Consider the following 12,930-nt stretch of genomic DNA (forward strand, 5'->3'; position numbering starts at 1 on the left):
ACCTCATCCAACTCCTGGAGGGTCTTCTGGGATTCGGCCTTGGCAGACTTGGCATTTTCAATAGCCACCGCGAGCTCGGACGCTCGCGTCTTTGAGTCAAGCTCCAAACTCTCATGTTTTTCCATGAGAGCCTGGAGCTCTTGCCGTACCTTGCCAACCTCGGCCTCATACTTCTCCCGCTCGGTGCGCTCCGAGGCCGCCCTCTTCTCGGCCTCGACCAGCGCTTGCTTAAGGGTCGCCACCTCAGACGTGGCCCCTACAATAGCCACGATAATCCTGTCATTTTTTGCAATTGCACCTTTTTATATATATTTAAAACAAGGTATTTCTTACCTTCATTGTCCTCGAGCTGCTTCTTGGCACGCCCGAGCTCTTGCTCGGACCGCTCGAGGTTCTGCTTTAGCGTGTCCACTTCCGCAGTCAGTGCGGCGGACGCAAGCAGAGAAGCCTGCATACGCATATTGACTCATTTTTGTTAGACTCCTGCGAATTTTATTTGATCCTCTATTCGGCTTTTCTTCCCGAACGCCAAACAGAGCATCAGGGGCTACTGTCTATGCGGTAATATTATTTACACATTCTTTACTTACCTCAAAGCCTGTTAAAAGGCTAGTACAAGCTTCAGTCAGTCCGCTCTTGGCGGACTGAACCTTCTGGACCACCGCACTCATAATGGTGCGGTGCTCCTCGTCGATGGAGGCGCCTTGGAGCGCCTCCAACAGATTGTCCGGCGCCTCCGGTTGGACGGGGGTCACCGGCACGGTGGGCTTGCTCCTCTTGGAAGGAGGTCCCCCGCCGGACTCTGGAACCTTTGAAGGTTCCGGAGCGGTGTCCGGCCTAGAGCCGGACTTGGAGCCCTGGGGGGTTTCATCCCCTTTACTCCTGGAGTCCGGGAGGTCGCCTTGCGGCGCCTCCAGGACCACCTCCTCCCGGCTTGGAACCTGTTGGGACAACACTTCGGTGTCGTCCGTAGGGCGGGGGGAGGAAGCCGTCGGAAGCGAGTTCACATCCGACGAGTCCAGTGAGCCGCTCGACGACGCGTCGAGCCGGTCTTTGGGTGGGCTGCATAAACATATTCGACGTAAGGGAAAGCTGTGCAATAAACGAATACTATGAATTACTCTGGTATCCGGATACTTACGATTTTGCCAGGGGCTTGGCCCTGGGCTGCCACTCCTCTCCGCCGTCGTCGGCGTCGGTGGAGTAGTCCGGAGGAAGGGTTTTCCCCTTCTTGGACCCTCCGGCCTCCCCAGAGAGGGCGGCCTTCCTTTTCTTCTCTCCTCCCGCTGGAGGGGGAGAGGTCTCTTCTTCTTCCTCCTCGTCTTCACGGGAGGAATGCGCCTCGGAACCGTCGGATGATGGATCCGACACCTCCTGGCGCCGGGCACTCTTTCGAGTCCCCGTGGCCTTTTTCGCGGCCTTCTTCTCCGGCACCACATAGGGTGCCGGAACCAGCAGCTTCGCCAAGCGAGCGTCCGCTGGGCCTTCGGGCAAAGGAGCCGGACAGTTGATCTGTCCGGACGTCACCTGCCAATCCTGTCAAAGGTAAGGGAGCTTAGATCCCGCATGGAGTCAAACTATGAAAAACTGATACCCTGTAAAAGGAAAAAACAGCTTACCGCAGAGCGTGACGCTGCGCACTGAATCCGCGATCCTCGGTAGCGGATGCGGGAGCCTCGGCGCCCTTGAAAAGCACCTTCCAGGCATCTTCGTACGTCGTGTCGAAGAGCCTGCTCAGAGTTTGGTGCCGCGCCGGGTCGAACTCCCACAGGTTGAAAGCCCGTTGTTGACACGGGAGGATCAGGCGGATGAGCATAACCTGGACTACGTTGACAAGTTTGAGCTTCTTGTCCACCAGGGTTTGGATGCATGTTTGGAGTCCGGTCAGCTCTCCTTTCTTACCCCACGACAGGCCCGTCTCCTTCCAGGAGGTGAGCCGCGTAGGGGGTCCGGATCGAAACTCGGGGGGTGCGACCCATTCGGCGTCGCGCGGCTCGGTGATGTAAAACCACCCCGATTGCCACCCCTTCAGGGTCTCCACAAAGGAGCCCTCGAGCCATAGGACGTTGGCCATCTTGCCCACCATGGCGCCTCCGCACTCCGCCTGGTTGCCGCGCACCACCTTCGGCTTGACATTGAAAGTCTTGAGCCATAGGCCGAAATGGGGGCGGATGCGGAGGAAAGCCTCGCACACGACGATAAACGCCGAGATGTTGAGGACAAAGTTCGGGGCCAGATCGTGGAAATCCAGGCCGTAGTAGAACATGAGCCCCCGGACAAATGGGTGGAGAGGGAAGCCCAGTCCGCGGAGGAAATGGGGGAGGAACACCACCCTCTCATGGGGCCTAGGGGTGGGGATGAGCTGCCCCTTTTCGGGAAGCCGGTACGCGATGTCGTTAGACAGGTATCCGGCCTTCCTCAGCTTTTTGATGTGTCCCTCCGTGACGGAGGAGACCATCCACTTGCCTCCCGCTCCGGACATGGCTGGAGAAGGTTGAGGTGGGGAGTGCGGACTTGGGCGCTGGAGCTCGAGTGCGCAAGAATGGATAGGCGAAGGAGGAAGAAGGCGTAGGTGAAAAGGTGGATCCTTATCCCCTTATATGGGTGGACGCAACTACATGTCCCCACCAGCCTGGTAAAACTCGCTTATCTCCAAGCGCCGTAATCAATGGCGCGGTTGGGTTACCCACGCCCGTATTGATGAGAATCCCGGGATAAGGGGACACGATCTCTGCTTTAACAAGACGTGCCAAGGAAACCGCCTCGCATGACGCGCTGAGGTGGGATAATGAAACGACTCGGATAAAGGCTTGGCCGTGGTGTGTCACGCTACGGAATACGTCAGCAGATTAGATTGGTGTAAATATTATTCTCTCTATGGCAATATGTGGAAACTTATTTTGCAGAGCCGGACACTATCTTTGTGTTCAAAATCTTCTATGAAGTACTTGGAGGAGGAACCCGCCTTGCAATGCCGAAGACAATCTGCGCGCCGGACTCGTCGTCATTGAAGCCTGGTTTAGGGGCTACTGAGGGAGTCCTGGATTAGGGGGTGTCCGGATGGCCGGACTATACCTTCAGCCGGACTCCTGGACTATGAAGATACAAGATTGAAGACTTCGTCCCGTGTCCGGAAGGGACTTTCCTTGGCGTGGAAGGCAAGCTTGGCGATACGGATATGCAGATCTCCTACCATTGTAACTGACTTTGTGTAACCCTAACCCTATCCGGTGTCTATATAAACCGGAGGGTTTTAGTCCGTAGGACAACATACACAACAACAATCATACCATAGGCTAGCTTCTAGGGTTTAGCCTCTCCGATCTCGTGGAAGATCTACTCTTGTACTACCCATATCATCAATATTAATCAAGCAGGACGTAGGGTTTTACCTCCATCAAGAGGGCCCGAACCTGGGTAAAACTTCGTGTCCCTTGCCTCCTGTTACCATCCGGCCTAGACGCACAGTTCGGGACCCCCTACCCGAGATTCGCTGGTTTTGACACCGATAGTGCTCTTTATTAGTTCAACAATTATTCAATTGAGAGCCACTCAACATTTTCATCGTGGTCTTCTCCTCGGTACGACTCGAATAAAAAGAAAAGAAATTCAGAGAAACACACTAAAATATTTTTGGGGTTTTTGGTTTTCTTGAACAAGCAAATAAGGGAAAAACAAAAACGAGAAAAACTATTTACACGGGAAAGCTCCCAACAAGCAGAAGAAGAACAAACAAATCTTTTTGGGTTTTCTATTTAATACTACAGCTAAGCATGCATAGAAAGTAAATTAACTACAACTAATTTTTTTGTTTTTCTAAGGTTTATCAAACACACAAGAAGAAAGCAAGAAAATAATTCTAAGCATGGATGATACAATGAAAAAGTGTGGACACCGACAAATGGAATAAATAGACATGAATGTAAAGTCAGTGGAAACACGTACTCCCCCAATCTTAGGCTTTTGGCCTAACTTGGTAGTCGATAAGTAGCCTGGAGGCTAGTGATGTCTACTACACAACCTTCTTCTTGTAGACGTTGTTGGGCCTCCAAGTGTAGAGGTTTGTAGGACAGTAGAAAATTTCCCTCAAGTGGATGACCTAAGGTTTATCAATCCGTAGGAGGCGTAGGATGAAGATGGTCTCTCTCAAGCAACCCTGCAACCAAATAACAAAGAGTCTCTTGTGTCCCCAAGACACCCAATACAAAGGTAAATTGTATAGGTGCACTAGTTCGGCGAAGAGATGGTGATACAAGTGGTATATGGATGGTAGATAAAGGTTTTTGTAATCTGAAAATATAAAAACAGCAAGGTAACTAATGATAAAAGTGAGCGTAAACGGTATTGCAATGCATTGAAACAAGGCCTAGGGTTCATAATTTCACTAGTGCAAGTTCCCTCAACAATAATAACATAATTGGATCACATAACTATCCCTCAACATGCAACAAAGAGTCACTCCAAAGTCACTAATATCGGAGAACAAACGAAGAGATTATGGTAGGGTACGAAACCACCTCAAAGTTATTCTTTCCAATCAATCCGTTGGGCTATTCCTATAAGTGTCACAAACAGCCCTAGAGTTCGTACTAGAATAACACCTTAAGACACAAATCAACCAAAACCCTAATGTCACCTAGATACTCCAATGTCACCTCAAGTATCCGTGGGTATGATTATACGATATGCATCACACAATCTCAGATTCATCTATTCAACCAACACATAGAACCTCAAAGAGTGCCCCAAAGTTTCTACGAGAGAGTCAAGACGAAAACGTGTGCCAACCCCTATGCATAGGTTCATGGGCGGAACCCGCAAGTTGATCTCCAAAACATACATCAAGTGAATCACGTGGTATCCCATTGTCACCACAGATACGCATGGCAAGACATACATCAAGTGTTCTCAAATCCTTAAAGACTCAATCCGATAAGATAACTTCAAAGGGAAAACTCAATTCATTACAAGAGAGTAGAGGGGGAGAAATATCATAAGATCCAACTATAATAGCAAAGCTCGCGATACATCAAGATCGTACCACCTTAAGAACACGAGAGAGAGAGAGAGAGAGAGAGAGATCAAACACATAGCTACTAGTACATACCCTCAGCCCCGAGGGAGAACTACTCCCTCCTCGTCATGGAGAGCACTGGGATGATGAAGATGGCCACCGGAGAGGGATTCCCCCTCCAGCAGGGTGCCAGAACGGGTCTAGATTGGTTTTTGGTGGCTACGGAGGCTTCTGGCGGCAGAACTCCCGATCTATTGTGCTCCCCGAAGTTTTTAGGGTATATGGGTATATATGGGAGGAAGAAGTACGCCGGTGGACCTCCGGGCTGTCCATGAGGCAGGGGCGCGCCCAGGGGGATAGGCGCGCCCCCCACCCTCGTGGGCAACCCGGGACTCTCCTGGTGCATCTCCGATACTCCGTGCGCTTCTTCTGGTCCAAAAATAAGTTCCGTAAAGTTTCAGGTCAATTGGACTCCGTTTGATTTTCCTTTTCTGCGATACTCTAAAACAAGGAAAAAACAGAAACTAGCACTGGGCTCTTTGTTAATAGGTTAGTCCCAAAAATAATATAAAAGTGTATAATAAAGCCCATAAACACCAAAACAGATAATATAATAGCATGGAACAATAAAAAATTATAGATACGTTGGAGACGTATCAGGTAGTAGGGGTGCTGAGGAGCGGGCATCCACTGATCCCACTGCGAAGGCTCCTCCTATGCCGCTTCCGCAGTAGCCTGAGTGTTCCGGTAGGCGATGATGTCCGCGGGCATGATCCTATATCCGCCCCTAGCAGCATAATCAAACAAATCAGGTGCAGGCAGTGGAATAATATCACGAGTTTTAACACTAAAAACCAGGTTATAAGGAATACTAATATCAGGATAATCTCGTGCAAGAAAATGATGGTGCACCATGGCTGCCCTGTCTAGGTAGACCTTGGTCAAAGGGTAATCATGAGGGCGTATCTCAACCTCAAAGTGAGCCGCCAAACGAGTATCAAAAATCCCACCATGTATTTCACCCTGTGATTTATTAAGATGGAGGGGCGAGCCACAATAGCTCCCCAGCTATGGGTGTTGTCGCCCTCTAGTGCTGGGCGTAAAACAGCAAAGTCTGGTGCACTGAGCACACCTACTTTCTTTCTAGCAAGCAACACTTAGCAACAAGTAAAGCAAAATAATGTACGGCAGGAAAGTGTATGCTAGCAGCCGTAGTGGCTGACACCCCTCTCTCATCTCCCACTGTCAAAGTGCGATAAAAATCCTCAAACCCAGCCGGCCTAGGCTCAGCTAAGCTCCCATCAGAAAGGATCAAGCATATATCACAAAATTCAGTAAGTGGTATCTGATGCTTTTCCACATATAAATCAAAGCTCACTTCAGGAGGATTGTTCCTAGGCAGGAAAGTAAAACTCTGAACAAAGATATTTGTGAGGATTTGGTGCTGGTCACACTCATCTACGATGAAGTCGGTGAGGCCGGCATTCGCAACATATTGTGTGAACTCTTGAAGGATTCCTGCATCTTCGAGGAATGGGGTATGCTGCCATTCGCACGGTCGTACCTCCGCCAACCTCTAGGGGTGGAGACTGTTAGACGACTCCCCAATAACACCCTTGGAGTTCTTCTTAGAGCCAAACTTCCTCAAGATATTCATGTCCGCATACAATTTTCTAAAAAATAAAAATTTTGGAGTGACAAAAATTTGTCGACAAAACTTTGTGAGATTGATAGCAACTACTCATAGGGATACACAGAAGCCATAGCAAGCATTCAGACCACTTAGAACACTAAGAATTTAACATGCAAGCACATCTACAGCAGCACCAAGAGTAACTAATTATTCAAAATATAAATCACTAAACAAAAACTAATTGGACAAACGGTGGAGTCACATACCAAGCAACAATCCCCCCAAACAGTTTTAGAAACGGAGCTTCGAGCAAAGAGATCGAAATCCATGGGTTTGAGCTCAAGAACACGGGAGAGAGCAATGGAGATTTTTTTTCTGGAGGTAAGTGATGATGTGGGATGAAGAAGTAAGTGAGGGGGCCCACGCGGGGACCACAACCCACCAGGGCGCGGTTGGGGGTGCTGCCGCACCCAGGTGGGTTGCGCCCACCTGGCGCACCTCCCTCTGATGTTTATTTCACCAAAAATTCTCAAATATTCAGAAAAAATCATGTAAAATTTTCAGGGCAATCTGAGAACTTTTATTTTTGAGTCATTTTTTATTGCACGGGAAATTCAAAAAACAGACAAAACATGGCATTTTATTTTATTTAACTAATAAAAACAGAAAACAAAAGGTAAGGACAGAAGGTAGTGCTTACTAAATTCATCAGCTTCATACCATTCAAAAATGATCCATTAATAAGGTTGATCATGTCTTATTAACAAACACTTTCGATTAGCATGAAACCGAAGAATTTTCGTAAATCACTAAGTTACCTCAATGGGGATATGCATTTCCCCAACAATAAGTATTTCATATTTCTTTTTGACAGTAGGTAGAGGTATTTGAAAACTTCCAATAGTGATTGTCGGAGATTTTTCAATAACATTAGCACCATTCACTTGGAATTGTTTCTTCGGAAAGTACACCGTATGCTCATTGCCATTAATATGAAAAGTGACCTTGCTTTTATTGCAATCAATAACAGCCCCTGCAGTGTTCAAGAAGGGTCTACCAAGGATAATCGACATGTTGTCGTCCTCGGGCATCTCAAGTATAACAAAGTCAGTCAAAATAGTAACATTAGCAACAACAACGGGCACATCCTCATAGATACCGATAGGTATGGCAGTTGATTTATCAGCCATTTGCAAAGATATTTCAGTAGGTGTGAGTTTATTCAAATCAAGTTTTTTATATAAAGAGAAAGGCATAACACTGACACCAGCTCCTAAGTCACACAAAGCAGTTTTCACATAATTCTCTTTGATAGAGCAAGGTATAGTTGGCATTCCCGGATCTCCAAGTTTTTTAGGTACTCCATCTTTAAAAGTGTAATGAGCAAGCATAGTGGAGATTTCAGCTTCCAGTATTTTTCTCTTATGTGTGATGATGTCTTTCATATACTTTTCATAAGGAGGCATTTTCAAGATATCAGTCAAGCGAGTACGCAAAAAGACTGGCCTCAGCATTTCAGCAAAGCGTTCAAATTCCTCATCATCGTTCTTTTTAGTTGACTTGGGTAGAAAAGGCGTAGGTTTTTGAACCCACGGTTATCTTTCTTTACCGTGTTTTCTAGCAACAAAGTCTCTTTTGTCATATCTTTTATTCTTAGCTTGTGGGTTATCAAGACCAAAAGGTGGTTCTATCTCAACATTGTTATTTGGTTCTTTATCATTGGTTGGTTGAGAGTCTTCATGAACCCCATCATTAACTTTTTCATTATCAGTAAGTGAGTGTTCATTGCCAGATTGAGTTTCAGCATCAGAGATAGAAATTTCATTATCATTACCAGGAGGTTTCTCTATTTCAGGTTCACTAGGAGCATGTGAAGTCCTATCATTTTTATTTTTCTTTTTCTTTCTAGAAGAACTAGGTGCACTAGTGTTAGCTCTTTGTGAATCTTGTTCAATTCTTTTAGGGTGTCCCTCAGGATAAAGTGGTTCCTGAGTCATTTTACCTCCTCTAGTTGCAACTCTAACAGCAAAGTCATGCATATTATGATTCATTTCATCAAGTAATTCTCCTTGAGATTTAGCAACTTGTTCTAATTGAGTTTGAACCATAGAAGTATGTTTTCCAACACCTCTAACATCATTTGAGATTCTAAATAACAAGTTACTCAAGCGAGCAATCATATCAGAATTATATTTCAATTGTTTCAAAACATTTGCATTGAAGTGATCTTGTTTTCTAATGTAGTTTTCAAACTCATAGAGGCATTGACTAGGATGCATATTGTGAGGATTGTCATTATCATTAAACTTCATAAGAGAATTTACCTCTACCAACTTAGGCAGTGGTGGTGTACTAAGCCCATGTATTTCTTCAATAGGAGGTATATTTTTAACATCCTTAGCTTCAATACCTTTTTCCTTCATAGATCTATTTGCCTCTTGCATATCCTCAGGACTGAGATATAACATACCCCTCTTCTTCGGAGTGGGTTTAGCCAGTGGTTCAGGAATAGTCCATTCATCGTAGTTTTTCAATATGTTATTCAATAATTCTTCAGCTTGTCCAACAGTACATAATAAATCATATCCTGGGGACTACGCACACAACCAGGAGCAAGAGTATTGTACCAAACTTTCACATCACCCTTTAATGAGAAATGAAATAATTTGAGAATAAAGTAATGGCGAGTTTTCTCATCATGAGTAGAAAGGGTGGCTATGTCATTCAACTTAGTAAGATGTGCCACAACAGTTTCATTTTCATAACCATGGAGAGGTCAGATTCAACCAAAGTAATTAACTCTGGGTCAACAAAGCATCCATAATCCTTATCATCAATAAACATAGGTGAAGTAGCAAACTTAGGATCACATTTCATTCTAGCATTTAGAGATTTTTCCTTATACTTGTGTAATAATTTCTCTAGATCATCTCTATCATTACAAGCAAGAATATCTCTAGTTGTTTCTTCACTCATAACATAACCTTCTGGTACCTTAGGTAATTCATATCTAGGAAGGCTAGTTCTAGCAGGTGTTTCAGGAGTTTTAGTTTCAAGCTCATCATCAGATTCAACAACATCATGTTGTATTAGTCTAGCAATTTGTTTATCAAGAAATTCACCAAGTGGCACATCATCATTATCAAGCAAGGTACTAGCATCATTCATAGTAGAAGTAGCATCATCAATAACTTGCAACATATCAGAGTTAATAGCATGTGGTGGTGTTGCAAGTTTATTCATAACAGAAGGTGAATCTAAAGCAGAACTGGATGGTAGTTCCTTACCTCCCCTCGTCCTTGAGGGAAATATCTTAGTCTTAGGATGGTTCAAATTCTTCATAGTGATAATATGATAAAAATCCCAAGCGACTCAACAAATATAGCTATGCTCCCCGGCAACGGCGCCAGAAAAAGGTCTTGATAACCCACAAATATAGGGGATCGCAACAGTTTTTGAGGGTACAGTATTCAACCCAAATTTATAGATTTGACACAAGGGGAGCCAAAGAATATTTGAAGGTATTAGCAACTGAGTTGTCAATTCAACCACACCTGGAGATTACTTATCTGCAGCAAGGTGATCAGTAGCAAAGTAGTTTGATAGTTTTGATAGTAGTGACAGCAGCAATAGTAACAGTAACAGTGATAGCAGTAATTTTGTAGCAAGTGTAACAGTGATGATAGCAGTAGTAACTTAGCAAAAACAATATGGAAAAGTTCGTAGGCATTGGATCGGTGACTTCTTGGATGATATTCATCATGTGACAGTTATAACCTAGGGTGACATGGCACTAGCTCCAGATCATCAATATAATGTAGGCATGTATTCTGTAAATAGTCATACATGCTTTATTAAAAGAACTTGCATGACATCTTTTGTCCTACCCTCCCATGGCAGTGGGGTCCATATTGGAAACTAAGGGATATTAAGGCCCCCTTTTAATAGAGAACTAGAACAAAGCATTAGCACATAGTGAATACATGAACTCCTCAAACTACGGTCATCACCGGGAGTGGGCCCGGTTGTTGTCACTCCGGGGTTGCCGGATCATAACACGTAGTCGGTGGCTATAACTTGCAAGATCGGATCTAGAACATGGATATAATGATGATAGCATAAATGGTTCAGATCTAAAGTGTCAATCATTAAGCATGGCAAAGTCATAGCAACATCAATCTAAGAATATAGTGGATACTAGGGATCAAGCCCTAACAAAACTAACTCGATTACATGATGAATCTCATCCAACTCCTCACCGACCAGCGAGCCTATGAAGGAATTACTCACTCCTGGTGAGGAGCATCATTGAATTGGCGATGGAGAAGGGTTGGTGATGACGAAGAACAAAGATCCCCCTCTCCGGAGCCCCAAACGGACTCCAAATCTGCCCTCCCGAGGAAGAACATGGCTTGGTGGCGGCTCTGTCTCGTGGATCGTGATAATTCTTTCTCCCTGATTTTTTTCCAAAAATAGGAATTTCTAGCGTTGGTTTCAGGGTCGGCGGGGCCACCAGGTGGGGACAACCCACCTGGGTGTGCTAGGAGAGGGGGCATGCCCTGGTGGGTTGTGCCCACCCAGGGTCCCCTCTCCAGTAGGTCTTGGCTCTAGAAATTCTTATATATTATATAAAAAGTCCTCGCAAAGTTTCGTTCCATTTCGAGAACTTTTATTTCTGCACAAAAACAACACCATGGTAGTTCTGCTGAAAACAGCGTCAGTCCGGGGTTAGTTTCATTCAAATCATGCAAATTAGAGTCCAAAACAAGAGGAAAAGCGTTAGGAGAAGTAGATACGTTGGAGAACTATCAGTTCTTAGGTGAAGCTCTCCGTCGGTAACTTCATCATCACCATCGCCACGCCGTCGTGCTGACGGAAATCTCCCTCGTCCTCAATTGGATCAAGAGCTCAAGGGACGTCATTTGGCTGAACGTGTGCAGAACACGGAGGTGTCGTACGTTCGGTACTTGGATCGTTGGATCGTGAAGACGTTCGACTACATCAACCGCATTACTAAACGCTTCCTCTTTCTGTCTACGAGGGTACATGGACACACTCTCCCGTCTCGTTGTTATGCATCTCCTAGATAGGTCTTGTGTGATCATAGGAATTTTTTGAAATACTGCATTCCCCAACAAGAATGTACTCTGGTTGACCTAAGAGGTTCGGTAGTAACTAGATCTGAAGTTTCATGATCATTATCATTAGCTTCCTCACTAATTGGTGTAGGCATCACTGGAACTGATTTCTGTGATGAACTACTTTCCAATTCCAGGCAAGGTACAACTACCTCATCAAGTTCCACTTTCGTCCCACTAACTTATTTCGAGGGAAACTCCTTCTCTAGAAAGGATCCATTCTTAGCAACAAATATCTTGCCTTCAGATTTGTGATAGAAGGTGTACCCAACAGTTTCTTTTGTGTATCCTATGAAGACTTACTTCTCCGATTTGGGTTCGAGCTTATCAGGCTGAAGCTTTTTCACATAAGCATCGCAACCCCAAACTTTAAGAAACGACAGTTCCAGATTCTTGCCAAACCAAAGTTCATATGGTGTCATCTCAACGGATTTAGATGGTGCCCTATTTAATGTGAATGCAGTTGTCTCTAATGCATAACCCCAAAACGATATTGGTAAATCGGTAAGAGACATCATAGATCACACCATATCTAATAAGGATATTACTACATCCGGTTGAAGGACTGGAGGTACTCTCAGCTCCATTTTCCCTGGAGGAAATTAACAGGGTTTTGAAGGAACTCCAGATAGACAGAGCACCTGGCCCGGATGGTTTCAATGGTATGTTTATTAAGAAATGTTGGCCTATCATTGAGCAGGATTTTTTTCAGCTAATTCTGGCATTTTATGATGGGAAGTTATCTTTGCAAAACATAAATGGCTCTTTGATCACTCTCATCCCCAAGATGATCTCACTAGAGGGACCAGATGATTTCAGACCCATTTCACTGACCAACACTTGTCTGAAATTCCTCACAAACTGTTGGCTAATCGATTACAGAAGGTGATCTTGCAATGCATACACAAGAACCAGTATGGGTTTTTGAAAAGCAGGTCTATACAAGATTGTTTAGACTGGGCTTTTGAGTATATTCATCAATGCAAGCAGTCAAAAAACCCAATTATAATCCTGAAACTAGACTTTGCTAAGGCTTTTGATACAGTTGATCATGAGGTAATTCTGCAGGTTCTTCATCATAAGGGTTTTGATACCAAGTGGATTGCATTGGTAAGGAGATTTTATCATCTCAGACATCTTCTGTT

Source organism: Triticum aestivum, chromosome 1A (genome assembly GCF_018294505.1).
Source record: "Triticum aestivum cultivar Chinese Spring chromosome 1A, IWGSC CS RefSeq v2.1, whole genome shotgun sequence".
Classification (NCBI taxonomy): domain Eukaryota; kingdom Viridiplantae; phylum Streptophyta; class Magnoliopsida; order Poales; family Poaceae; genus Triticum; species Triticum aestivum.